The sequence below is a fragment of the Paramisgurnus dabryanus genome, chromosome 1 (genome assembly GCF_030506205.2).
Source record: "Paramisgurnus dabryanus chromosome 1, PD_genome_1.1, whole genome shotgun sequence".
Lineage (NCBI taxonomy): Eukaryota > Metazoa > Chordata > Actinopteri > Cypriniformes > Cobitidae > Paramisgurnus > Paramisgurnus dabryanus.
Window position 1 is genome coordinate 51,242,921 of NC_133337.1, and position 14,782 is coordinate 51,257,702.

Consider the following 14,782-nt stretch of genomic DNA (forward strand, 5'->3'; position numbering starts at 1 on the left):
TCATAAAATAAATACATAATGCCCTGAGACTGTGTTGACTATAACACCATTCCACCAAGTTTTTCCAGAATAAAATCTTTAGCAAAATGAGCAAGAAAAGACATTATACGCTTCATTAAGAGACTAAAACCATTGGGTGTTATATAGTTTTGCTTTTACAGTGGAGGTGTATTGGCTGACCTTTTGCCAAAGGATTGCAGACAAGATTCAATAAGGAATAATTAGGCATCCGTTTAAATTCCAACTCCCGAGAACAGATTGTAATAAGCTTTGCATCTGTCATCCACACAGTGATGATCACATGTGGTTTTTTTTCAGCCAGAATTTAATTATATAATGTTTATGGCTTCCTTTTTATTTACATGTTTTCATTTTAGCAGTGTTACATCTGGTAGTGTCTTGAGTGATTATTGTCTAATGCTGCATCTCTGGAGAGCTGCTGGAGTAATTTAATTTACAGCACCTCATAATTTTTCACTTTTCATTTCTTGGAAAGTTTGGTGTAGTGCAGTGTCTAAGACTTCAGTATTTCAGGCTTTCTGCCATATCATTGGGAAAGATACTGAAAACCCCAAATCATTTTTCAATGACTTAATCCAGCTGAATCCAGTTGTCATCTGCTTCTAAATAACCGGTGGGTTACAAATCAGTCTGTTTGCTTTTATCACATTATTAAACATATTTGTAAATAATACTTACTTTTAACTAGGGAGATACTAAAAGGAAGTCTTTATATGCAGTTCTTTTGTAATACGCCAGTCTGAATTAATACCAGACAGACAAAGCACTCCTGTAACTGCAGGCTTTAAACACATAATATGCATGCAAGAGGAGCTCAGATGTAAAAGCAGCTAAACGCCACCTCAGTCAAAAATGAGATTATTTTTTAAATATGTTTTGGTGGCATTTGATGGACATACAGTATAATGCATACCGAGAACATTCATTATTACAGTATCATCATCTAGACTTGGCTTAAAAACACTTCGGTGGACACATGGCCTTAAATTTTCTATCGAGTTGGGTGTGACAGTTTCACTATGTGTGGCTTTGTAAAGGGTAAGTGATTATTAAGATAAAGAGCCAGGAGACAGTCAGATGTGAATTAGTCTTCAGCACTTGGGAACATGACATAAGTCTGCAACATGATCGGAGCCAGAGGTCACAAGGTACACATTCCCTTAGAAAACAGCTACCAACTATAGGTCCCTTTCTTCAAGGACATACCCAAGAAAATCAGCTCTGCAGTCTGCAGTCACTAAATATTTTAAACCTTGTGCACAATGTAAAAAGCCATCAATCACTCTCTTTGACAACTCTGTCATATCAATTTTTCAGGACCTTGTTACATAATGAGTGTAATGTGAGAAGGAATGAATTGTACATTCCTCCTTTTTGGACAGAACACATTTCTGGGATAAAATGACCCAAATAATGGGTTGTTTTAACTGGGTTGTTTCAACATGGTTGATTAACAATAACCCAGCAGTTGGGTAAAAACAACCCATTATTTAGGTCATTTTAACCCAGAAATGTGTTCTGTCCAACAGTTACCCAGCCCTGGGTTAAAAACAACCCAACATTTTTTAGAGAGCAAAATTATCGAATGGGTTTTTCATCCAAGCATGCAGATCCGTTTTTTTTTTTTTTTTTGAGCCAGAATCCGCTTTTTTTAGAAACCAGGTCACAGAGTAGGTCAATCTAATAACTGACACCATTGGGTCTTTGTGTGTACAGCCAATCCGTATATTTTCGGCATTTTCTCGCACAGATTACGGAAAATAAACGGAAAGATGTGCAAGTTTGCTTATCATTTGCCATATGTCTCTAGAGAAACCTGTCTGAGGAAGGGTCGTAGAGTTGCGGATATTTCTTATGTTAATTATAGATTTATAGATTTATCCTGCACCCGTATTTATTTTGGATGTGCGTGAATCTACCGTTTTGCAGGGGCAGTAGAATTCATCCAATTAACTCTTTTCCCGCCATTTACGAGTTATCTCGTCAATCTGCAATACCGCTATCCACCAGGTGGCGCTATTCCGCAACTTATAAAACCCGGAAGTATTGCCCTAGGGCAAACAGCTGTATATCCGTGTATGTTTTAAAGATCGCTCTGCATCTGATCTCAATCAAAAGTCATTCACAAAAACGGAATTATCAAAATTTGGTGTTTTTGATGAAACCTACACATATTTGAGAGATGATAAAAACAGAACACATGAAGGTAGGATGAAACTGATTTTTTGTTTGAAAGCAGAGGGTCTGTTCTTTTATTTCTTATATTGTATTTTTATATATTTAAAAAGGAGCATTTTCTGGAAGGCATTAAAATTTTGTGAAAATCATAAAAAATGCTGGCGGGGAAAGAGTTAAGAGTTGTTTTAGAGACGTTATTTTAGGGTACAAAACTTTTTTGCAATGGGAAAGTACATACTTTGGAGTGTGTATATAATTGACATTTAAGGGTATAAAACTACAGTAAAACATCATGTAACAAAAAGTTTAATCCTTGTTCACACTGTTATTGTAAATGGAGCACTTCAGCCATTCTTCATTCCCATATAATCATGTTAATCCTTAATGTTTCTATAATTAAATTTTCCATTATCTATATTTATTTCTGCTCATTTCATTTACACCTCTATTAAAATGCATCCAATGTTACTGGTAGAGAAGCAGCATATTTGCTAAAGATTTAGTAGATGGGGGACCTTTCTGAGGATATCGGTGCTGACGATTATATGCAATAAGATTTGGGCAATATTAGCCATTAGAGGACAGATAGTATGCAAATTAGAGTGCAGCATACGTTTTCATGCACGATACAGCACTGATACATTGCAAAACAAAAATCATTTATTAAAGCAATCTGATGCAGATGTTAAGTGTATGGTGTAAAGTGAGAAGTTGAAAATAACACATATCAGCATCAAGATTTATGTTTAAAATGATGTAGGAGCATGTACATTTTTGGTGCTAGATAACATCACCTTATTTAACTTGCATGTTTATTTAAAATGGTCTTGATTAGAGTGCATCACCATAAAAGCTGCATCAGCATTATAAAAAAAATAACAAGAATGACAAAAATAAATAAGATGGTGTAGCATGCCACACCACAGGATGTCAACTTCCCAAAAGTATTTAATTTTAATTATCCCATGCAATTACTGGTTGTCATTTCATTTTAAATCACCCATATTGCAGTTCACATGCCTGTGATGTACAGTAATAAAGGAATTTGCCAAAGTATAATTATTCAAAGTTTTTTTAAGATAGAAAAAAGTTAAAGGTCCGTAGTAAAACTGCATAGATCAATAATAAGAATTCTGTTCATGGTAATGACATTTCGTGAGTTTCAAACATTATCGTTTTCTCCTTTTTATATTAACCTCATGCATGCAAAAGACAGTGGAAAAACGGGCCAATCTCAACATAACACCCACTGTAATGTTACAGTCATAAATACACCCAAAATCGCTACTGCGCAGACTCAAGACCCAAGATGTCAGCGCCGTATCGGGACACTGGCAGCTTCACTTTTCCCTAATGAAAGAGAGCGAACGGCCGTCGTCCATCTTTTTTACAGTCTATGGTCCATACTAAAAAAACACAAATTTACCACTCAGAAACATTCATTTCCAAACTCCCAATAATTGTTATTCCTCACAATCGGAATCTTCGTCTAATACAGGCTCAAACATAAGGTTTGTTTACACACACACACATAGAGCTACTGAATTTACATTATTATTATTATTATTATTATTATTATTATTATTCATGAACCTTTCAAATAAGGTAATAATAGATCATTTTATTCTGGGGACAAATCCAGGTTGTAAATTGACATGTAAAACCGTCTCTAAATAATTTTTTCACTTAATAAAGTCACATACCTTCTATGTAGGTGTCAAAGAATAACAAACCGTATTTTATCAATGCATTCTTTGGCACCTTTAAAATATGTTATATGAAATAGTTTCAGATAAAGCATGTCACATATGGCACTGCTTTCAATGCAGGACAAGATGCCCGTATAATGTCCCGAATACGTTTAAACCTTGTTTGCATGATACACATCTATAGAATCAATAATGGTATAAGGAAGAATTAAATATCTGCTAATCCTCAGCAAGTCTGATCGTGGGCCTTGTCAAGAGATCTAACAGGAAGTGAGTTAAACTGTGCATTGCGTTTTCAGACTTCCTCTTCCATGATTATCCTTTCAGAATTATCATGCAAATCATAATCTGCAACATTAGGGAAAACTGCGGCTCCTCTGTGCAAAAATAATCTCTGCTGCATTGAGATTTAGAGGCAATGCGTGTTGGCCAAAAGACGTTTTTATTTCATTCATAGGCAGTTAAAAGTGCATTCGTTTTATTTTGCTTTCAAGGACAGTCTGTAAGAATGCCAGAAGACACACGCACGCACACACATGCACACACGTGTTCCATGAGTCACCCACAAGGTAATTTACCATGAAGCTCTCCAATATCTTACAACTTTTGGGGTAGAAAAAGATGTGAATTCTTAATATAGTTACACAAGCCAATTAACTTCATGTACCCTTCATTCAAATCCAGCTGAGATGACTTGTATTGATGTTCGACCTGAACGTAATCAATGTTTCAATAAGTTACTGTATCTATAGAGAACACAATCACATCATAATTGCATCCAATTCAGGCTCTCTCACTTCGTCTTTCTTTGTAGTATCTTACAGGGTTCACAAAGCCACTAAAGCTTACATAGATGTTTTTTTTTTCTTCGACCATGAATCGAGACCATTTATCATCCCCGGGTTCCTGCTGACTTAATAGCTTTAGCACCTGAGAGAATTCCTGCCGAGGCAATGCCCTCCTCCTAGCGTGAAATCATAAGACACTCAGCACCAGGGTCCAGTATGGAGTTATACAGTAAGTCTCCTAAGAGACACCCTGCCCTTTCCGGTGTTCTCTGACCCGGGTCTGCACTGCGGCATACTTCCAGCTCACAGCTCTGCTCGTAACTTTAATCATCGGAGCACCCGGCTGATCCGCTAAGCCGCAACACCTTCAAGGACTTCCTCTCCATTCAAATCAAGCCGAGGTTGCACTGATCAGAAAAGAAACTTACAGCATGGGCCACTGAGATAGAATTATGCTTCAGTTATGAGGCATGAGTGTGCCATTGGTAGAATTTTCAACTTCCAAAAAACCCTTAGAGGTTGTGGAAACATCTAATAAACATCAAGTTAACCTTGAGGTTATTTTAAATGTGTTCATTTTTGATTAAAGGTGGATTTTTTTTCGTACAACCACACATTAAATGTTTCCAATCCCTGGCGGAAATCTGTGAAATAGCTGTTAAGAAAGGTCGCCTGTTGCTTTAGCCTAAGGCTCTAGAAAAGGGAGTCATGGGAGCAGTAGCGGAACCAGGGGGTGGGCAGGGGTGGCCATGGCCACTATGGACATAATCACAGCCACCCCACTGGCCATTCCGCTCGTAATGGCATTTTTAAAACATGAAAATAACTTTTCAAACACTAAAGAAACTCAATCATGTTTGGACCGCAAAACTCACCTGCACTGATAGGCATTACGAGAGTTTCCAAAAAAGCATGATTCTCCACCTTTCGTAAAAAGTGGGAGATGAGGAGGTTACAGCGCAGCCTCGGTCCCTGAATCAACTTCGAGTGTTTGAGCACAACATCTTATCAGGTCAGTTAACTTTTTCACGCTTAGGTTTAAAAAATCCTATCCGTCTCCCTGGAGAGTTATTTTAGCTGCTGGTTTGGTTTCCATGGCGATGCATCAAGCTCATCACTTGAACGTGCACGCTTTCCTGCATACTGCCTAAAACGCATTGTTTCTTACTTATTTGCAGAGATGGACAAAACCACAATTAAATATTATAAACATTAACTTACAAACGGTTTATGCTCTATAATCTGTATTGTTACTCGTTTTAGTAAAACGCATATCAGCATCAGTACATACAATAAACCATCCAAATTCACATATTTGTACTTCTAATGTTCAGTCACTTATAAGCTATTATTCACTTTTTTATTTGCAAATGCTTTTACTGGTTTACCCATGGTAAAACTGCATCACTGTTTTCAATGATATGTTGGCATTTATGAACTGTACATTTTATTGTGGTGTTTGTGACACAAAATATAACCAACTCATGCCTTAAAACCAGTGTTGGGGGTAACGCATTACAAGTAACGCGCATTACGTAATAATATTACTTTTCTGAAGTAACGAGTAAAGAAATTACTTTATAAATGTACACATTAATATTTGAGTTACTTTTTTTAAAAAGTAATGCGAGTTACTTTTCAGTTTAATTAATTCAATTAAAAAAAAAAAACAATTACGGAATTAAACTGAACATATTAAGCGGGAACAGTTCGAGTCAGAAACGGAGATGGTGGGCCAGAGCTTGACATTTTTGTGATCATAAAAACACCTGCAAGGCCTGAAAGAGATCAAGTCTCAAGTAAGAAAAAGTAACGCAAAAGTAACTTAAAAGTAACGTAAGCATTACTTTCCATGAAAAGTAACGCAATTAGTTGAGTAACTTAATATTGTAATGCATTACTTTTAAAAGTAACTTTCCCTAACACTGCTTAAAACACTGTATGAAAAGCTGTTTTAGTGAGTAAATGGCAGGCACTTCAGCTGCGTTTGCTCGCTGTGCGCCAAAAAAGCCTATTTAAATCAATATTTTTTCGCTTATATATAATGAGATATCTTCAAGCGCACTTTTATGTGAGTGCCACGTGGCAGCCAATCTGAATATCAAGTGTAAGTTACTGTCAACCCAGTCTCACGGCAAGTTGTGTTATAGTAATGAAAATTTTGATTAATTTATTTGTGTTTGCTGACACGAATTTCCGCTGTTTATCGTGTCTCTGAAGACGAATGTCTTTTTCATCCTTTCCAGCACGAATTTCTATCAATGGCTTTTCGTGTCTGTGGCATGATCATGTCATTTTATATTTTGTTTTCTCATCATTGTTTTTTTTTCATCGTTGACCGCTTGGGGTGTGGGTTAGAATCACTTTCTGCGACTTCCTAACCCCAACTCCAGGCGGGAATAGTTTTAAATACATGTAGAAACCAATACATAAAATTACATACTAACGCAAACCCCGAATCTAACCTTAACCCCAAGCGACAATGATTTAAAAATAGGAACGAACAATGAGAAAAAAAAATGACGCGATAAAGAAAGTCGTGCCACAGACATTAAAGGTGCTCTAAGCGAATTGAAGCGTTTTAGACCATAAAACATTTTTTGTTACATACCGGAAACCAGTGGGGAACCTTCAGGGCCTTCTACGCCTTCAGAGAAGGCCTAAAAAAATTAATAAAAAGATTTTTTTATTATAATAATACAAATAAAAAATATTCAATAAAAATATGTTTTTACATTTTTTATTTCTATTTAATTCAATTTAATACAATACATGTAATATATTTTCTCTCATCTATGTTCTGACGTTAAAGCGTAACTAAACCCCTGGTCAGAGCCTGACTCCACCCACAGCCAATATTTGAAAAACGCAAGAAAAGTGGGCAGATCCCAACGGAGATAGAGGGGACGAACTAAGCTCGTACCAAGTGTGTGGTTAGATCGTAACAAGGGCGTGGTGAGCTTGAACCTGCTTACGTCACGAGTAATTTTTTGGACCCAACATCCAATAGGAAAATTAAACTGTAGTAGCCACTGTTCAACCTGAAGAGGGCAGCACTCAGACGTTTTTACACCATATATTGTAGTATTAAAACACTTTATATCCAAATGTCAAAAAACTGACTAAAGTCAATGAACAGCACTAATAAAGCATCATTCTTACAGATCATTAACCAAAAAAAGTTGGTTTAGGGTTTAGTTACTCTTTAAGCTTACTGTCAGGTTCATGTCATGAAAACATCTAATCCAATCAGAATCGTCTGTCTCTATTAAGGCCCGGATATCTGGCTCATTCATTGGTTAGGACTTCATGAATCCCAGGGAAGGCCAAGCTATGTGTTTTGGTGTGGAGAGTGACGGCCAAATCGACCAATCACGTTTTGATTTCAAGTGGGCGGGCAAAAAACAAAACATTGTAAGCCTTCATGAAGTCCTAATCATGCAACAAACTGGATGCGAGCTGCCGTAAAACACCAAAGATCATAGACCGTTAATATTAATACAGTCTAATGGCCCGAATCTTTGCGGTGAGAGTGGTTGAGGTAAATGGCGTAAAACGTGATTGACGTTGTGGCTAGCTTGATAGGGCTGAGGTAAAAACGAAATTACTTAAGCGCGTACTCGTGAAGAGCACAGATGGTAGAAGCGCGTGCAGAGGATGACGCGAACACAAGAAAAATAATGGGTTTAATTATACTTTTACTTCCTGACAGTTTCACTTGTTACGTGAGGATAGTAATGACTGACAGACGACGCCGAATTACATACAATATAATTTCCTAACTAAATCTGAGAGAATGCGAAAACATTGAAATATTTTTTACCTCGCTATACCCGATGGGCAGGGCGGAGATACATTTTGGTAGCCCTCGGGATATTCCCTGGATATCTTATAACAACAGTTATAAGCCACAAGGAGGTGCATTGAGAACGCAGGGTGCTATATTTCCCCTTATGAAAAAGATTAACAAGGTATCCGACAGCTAAATATATATTTCCAAAAAATAAAATATAAGTTAAAGAACATAATTTAAGCTTGTTAAATGCAAATTTACAGAGCCCCTGTCATTACAGGGCAGCAGAGTCTGTATTTGTGTTTATCAGTTAGATTCAAGTAATTTTAAACTTTTTTTCTCAGAATTTTTACACGCTCAATGTATGATTTAACGAAAATACGAATAGCCTAGTATTATGGATGGAGAGCCATTTGCACTTCATTGCATATTTTGAAGGCCCAGGTGAAGTACCCACGGTTCGCCACTGCCGGAAACATCTCCTCACTATCTGCTTGCTGCCTGTCCGCTGATCAAACTGTAAAAAAACGCGATCTCTGTAGACAGCCTGCAGGCTTCACAAACGGCAATATCAACAAATGGCCAAACCTAGCAGCACAAAACAAAACAAAGTATTCCAGCCAATAAACGACAAGAAGGATTTGGGGGTGGGGGTTGGGCGCGTTCATGAAAGCACGAAAGGGAGGGGGAGGGGGAGGAGTTAGCTACGCTCTGTCTGTTTGAAAACAGTTCAAACATCAACAGGAAGTGACGTCGCACATTATTCGCTTAGAGCGCCTTTAACAGCCATTGATAGTAATTCGTGCTAGGAAGGAAAAAAAAGACATTCGTCTCCAAAGACACGAAAAACAGCGGAAATTCGTGTCAGCAAACAAAAATAAATTTACCAAAATTGTTGTTACTATAACACGACTTGCTGTGAGACTGTCTTGTTACTGTACATTCAGAAATCCCACATATAATCCCACACAATTAGTGTAAATGCAATCTATTAAGATATGAAAAGTAAAAGAAAGGCAGCAGATATATCATCATCCCAGATTGCATGTTATGCATCTTTGTGATTTACGCACCTACAATACTTTAAAAAAGTATTTTAAGGTTGGATGATTGACATGTTTGTATGCATAATGACATTTTATGTGCAACCCCAGAGTGAATGCTGGCCCCTGCCTGGTCACCCTTGCCTCCGCCACTGCATGGGAGTGGCTTGAGGATTCTTTAGCCAATAAAAAGCTTTATCATTTTGATTGATTGGGTTTGGTTACATGAGGTTGATCTGTATCTTTGCTGAATGGGGTTTAGCGATACGACTGATTGCTTTACCACAGGGTGGGTGGGGTTTTGAAGAAAGAACTTGTGGTTAAAATGATGGGGGTGGAGCAAATCAATGTCCAAATTTGGTGTTAAATGGCTGACAGCACCTTTAAGGTCGAACACGAGGGTAGATTTATTTTCGCACCTGCCTTCTGGGAAACACAAGTGTCACAGTAAAACTTCCAAAGGTTGTGAAAGTTCCAGAATAAAGTTTGTAGAGAAAGCTGATATCCATCTACATCATTTTACTCTTTTTCGCTTCAGAAGGGGAAGGGACATTGCAGCACAAAATCCCACTGGACATTAGCAGTATTTCTTCATAAAATATGCAGATTACAGCATGCACATAAAACATGCACACATAGTATAAATATATCTTCAGAAAACATGAAAGTATGTAATTCACACATCAAAATACTGCCCAAAGTATTTGTTTCAATTTCAAGACATCTCCGAAATCCAGAAAACAGAGAAGAGGAGATTCATTACTAATGGTCTGTGGTTCAGTTGACCTTGTGATCCAGTCTCTCATTGAGTGTTTCACGAGGAATTGAGAAACTCACACATCTTTGCTAACAAAATGCACTCTTTCTTTCTACCGCAGTAGCAAATGGCATGTCAGGCTAAAACCTTGCGAAAAACCGTAAGTGAACAAAATGACTTGCATCTACATCTATAATTTTATCAAATATACCTTTCAGCATGGTTTCTAAAGTGGGGTTTCTCTCATACAAACAACACTGCAATTATGATCACATGGCTATTTAGGTACAAACTTGTTATGCACAGTGAAGTGTGCCAACAATATTATAAGAATACAAAAAGCCTAATGTATTTTATTGCACCTAATTTTGATAAATAGCTGGTTAACGATATACACATCACTGAAAACTCCGTAAAAAATGACAAAATGAAAAAATAGCATGTTCTATTTTTTGTAAACGAATTCCCAGAACAAGAAACAAAAAGACAAAACAATAAAAGATAAATAAATGTGGCTAATCCCATAGTAAAACTACATCGCAATATTTATCAAACGACTCATCAGAAGATTAGAAATTATTTAAATGTAAAGAACAAAATGTAAAAAGTTCTGCAGCTCAGCCATGTGTACATTCAACCTAATATGCTGTATTCACACAAACACTTTGTATTTACATGTTTTCAATTAATCAGGGTTAAATCGTGTTGCGTCTTGAGGGATTATCTTCTAATGTTTGATCCCTGTCAAACAATAAAACCCCCTTGTATACAAATTCATGGAAACGGCATGATTTGTGAAAACATTTCGGAACTTGTTGTGATTCACATCTGCTCATTTTTCCGCAAACATCTGCTCACAATTACTATCAGGTCTGACTTTTCTCATCAATTGAAAGCCAAGTACTTTCATTCAGATGCAAAGAAAAAAATATTGCATTACAAATTACTTTTCCAATTTGATGAAGTTCTGAATGCAAATTCGGGAGGAACCTAAACAATCAGGCTTGTCAATCATCATTAAGAGCGTATGTAAGTCTATGCCCCTGCTGCATTTTTTTCTGGCATCCCCCCATCTCCTTCACTGCCCCTTAATCTGCACTATCCAATACCAGCACTGCCATTTAGGGCAAAAAGAGAGAGAGAGAAAATTTACAGCACAATTGAGTTTCAATTTCAACAAATCACCATCATTGCGATCAGTGTTTAAATTTGATCATCTCATTTGTATTTTAAAGGGACATTCCACTTTTTTGAAAATATGCCAATTTTCCAGCTCCCCTAGAGTTAAACATTTAATTCATACCGTTTTGAAATCCATTCAGCTGATCTCCAGGTCTTTTAATAGTAATATTACACACTTACTTCCAATGGCAGGGGACTTTTTTCGGGCAGCACGTAATATCACTACGCCTGCTGCAGACATGTTACATCAGCAAAGTCCTTGATTATTACGCCAGAATGAGAGTATAGTCCTTACCTTATCTGCCAACAAAATCGCAACTTTTATTTTTACGTCGGTCTTAGTACACAATGTAACTACAGAAGAGTCAAGTTTTAAATAGGAAAAACATCGAAACTCTTTGGTTATTTTTGAGCGCGATGCTAATGGTCTAATCAGATTCAATGGATTATGCTAAGCTATGCTAAAAGTGATACCACCAGACCCGGAGATCGGCTGAATGGATTCCAAAATAGTAAGAATCAAATGTTGGAAAATGAGCATATTTAAAAAAAAAGAGGAATGTCCCTTTAAAGGACACACCCAAAAACGACACATTTTTACTCACACCTACATAATTTCAATTTTAACATGCTATTAACATGCGAGTATTTTCAGCTAAAACCTTTACATAAGCAACCTGGGGACAACGAAGACTTATTTTACATCTTAATAAAGTCTTGTGAAACGTCCCCTTTAAATAAAAAAGTGCATTAAAAACATAAAATATTCAGCTGTTTTATTTAAATACAATATTGTAAAATATCACTTAGCCCGAGTGTCCTATGTTCTTTTTCACAGCTTAATGTCAGTAAAGATTATTTTTCTTAATTATTATAGCCCTTTATTAATGCGTCTCTCAGACCTCTGTTCCCCCATTTGTTGATCTTTGTAATCCCTGTTCTCTCATCTGTCTCTTGCCGTTGTAACGTCCTTCTCTCAAAGGCTTAGTCATGCTCTAAAGAACATTCCTGAGTTATCCATGAAGCCAAGTGCAAAACCTCTGTGTTCAGTGACAAAATGCTTTTCATCAGCAAAGAAGTTGAAGCTATAAAAATATGTATCACTAATATGTTAAAGTTTTGTCCCTTATGTTTACCCCTGTGACATTGTTTACAAAATGAACAGACAGAATGTCCAAACTTCTTTTATGGTGAATGGTGACCACAAATGTCTCTAGCCCTATTCGCACTCGCTGAATAAAAATAGCAGTGAATAAACTTCTAAATATCTGCTTTTTGTTTTATAGACAATAAAGTCATACAGGTTTAAAATGACAAAAGGTCGATTTTCATTTATATTTTGTATAATGTCAATGTAATGTCAAACGTTTTGAGCTGAGGATTTTATAAGGACACCTATAACAACCAAAACCTTAAAGAGGACATATCATGAAAATCTGACTTTTCCATGTTTGAGTGCTATAATTGAGTCCTTCTATCCACCTGGATAATGTGAACAAGATAAACCCAGTAACTTTGTTTTGGTAAACCATTCTGCTAGCATGTGAAAAAATCAGTCATTGAAATTTGGCTCCCCTTGTGATGTCAGAAGGGGATAATACCGCTCCTTAATCTGCACTATCCAACCAAGGCACTGCCATTTAGTGCAGAGATCAGCTCATTTGCATTTAAAAGGACATCCAAAATGGCACATTTTTTCTCACACCTACAAAGTGTCAATTTTAAAGTGTTATAATAAATTATCTGTTTGGTATGTTGAGCTAAAACTTTACATACGTACTCATGGGGACACCAAAAATTTATTTGACATCTTTAAAAAAGTCTTATGAAATGTCCCCTTCATGCCTTAAATTTGATCAATGAAATCCCCTACACAATATTCATACAGTCACACAGTCATCTATCTTCCGCGAATCAGATTTATGCCTCATATAACATGGAAGTAAAAAACAGAACGCACCGTAAACTTAAAGGACATTCATCATGTTTCTGTTGTATAATCGTTTTGCAGTGCCAAGGACTTCAGCAGGAAAACCAAAGCTTTCATGTAAACTCAGTGTACAAAACTCCAGTGGGTATCAAAATGAGCAAGAGAACATAAAAAAATCATTTAAATCTAAAAGGGGGACAAATTGATAGATGAAAAGATTTTCAGTTTTTTTCATTTGCATAGCGACAATATTTTTCAGCGTGTGGGGAAAGAGAGACTTTAAGGGTTATGGGAAGGAGCTGGTCATTTTGGCACAGCATTCAGGGTTTCCTGTATACTGTATGTTTGACAGAATAATGACTAAGGAGATCTGCACTGCGCTGATTACTTCATACGGTCATTAGTACAGATGTGTGCATTAAAACTTGCTTGGTGCAGTGTGAGTGATGGGCGTGTCAGCGCACCGTAATGGTCTGACCTTGCAGGAGCTTGTGCACCTCACCTTGCAAGATGGATACAGAATGAGGTGACAATGAATCTCTGCTTTTCTCTGAGAATATAAGAGAGAAAGACGAATTTAGCAGTGTCCCCTTCAAGGGGAAATCCTGACAGATTTACAATGCTTGGATCGATGGGAAAACTACGCCTCTGTATGCCTTTCTAAATAGAGATCAATACTATATCACACTATCTTACCAGAGTCCCTAATACATTGCATAATTAATGTAGAGAAATTGATTTTTCACGAGCGTCCGCACTAGATAAGATGCCAGATCTTTCGTAACAAGGGACAATGGATAGGTATTTACAAGCGTACACACAAATTCAACAGTACACTGTGAGCTCAGCCAGCTGTCCCGGGGCTGTCGGTAGCCGACTTCTGTTAACAAGTCCTCTGTGAGCCTTTCTCATGATTCATTTCCATTACCTCTAACCCTAACACAATCTATAGTCTGGCACATCACATTGACTTCAAGCAATACACAGGGGTGCACCAGAATCATGTACAGCACTGCAAACACATGCACTGCTTTCAGATCCTTGACAGAAAAACACTATGCAATATTTGCACTTGAAGTTGTATTTAATTTATAGGCAACACTGTGTTATGTTTAATGCATGATGCTTTTGAAGTCAAAGCAGAATTTGACTGCACTCCTTCTGTCAAAATTGTCCATAGTCGGCACAGATTTCCCTGCATGACTCCACATCCTTTCCCCTGGGCTCCAACTGTTTATTCTTATTTTTACCTGTTTTCCTGTTGTTTTTTCCTGTTACAACCGTGGCATAAAATACCCTACTGTCGTTTTGCTGGTAAACTGCTATTCCCCCTATGCTAAAATTTCAAACGTTCACTCGTCGATATTCCCTAAACCTCTTC

General features: G+C 37.1%; 1 protein-coding gene across 5 annotated transcripts in view; it reads right to left on the reverse strand.

The window, feature by feature from the left end:
- LOC135758700 (urotensin-2 receptor) overlaps nt 1-14,782 on the reverse strand; it is a 65,291-nt gene that overhangs the window by 20,291 nt on the left and 30,218 nt on the right. The gene's annotated exons all lie outside the window — the stretch shown is intronic.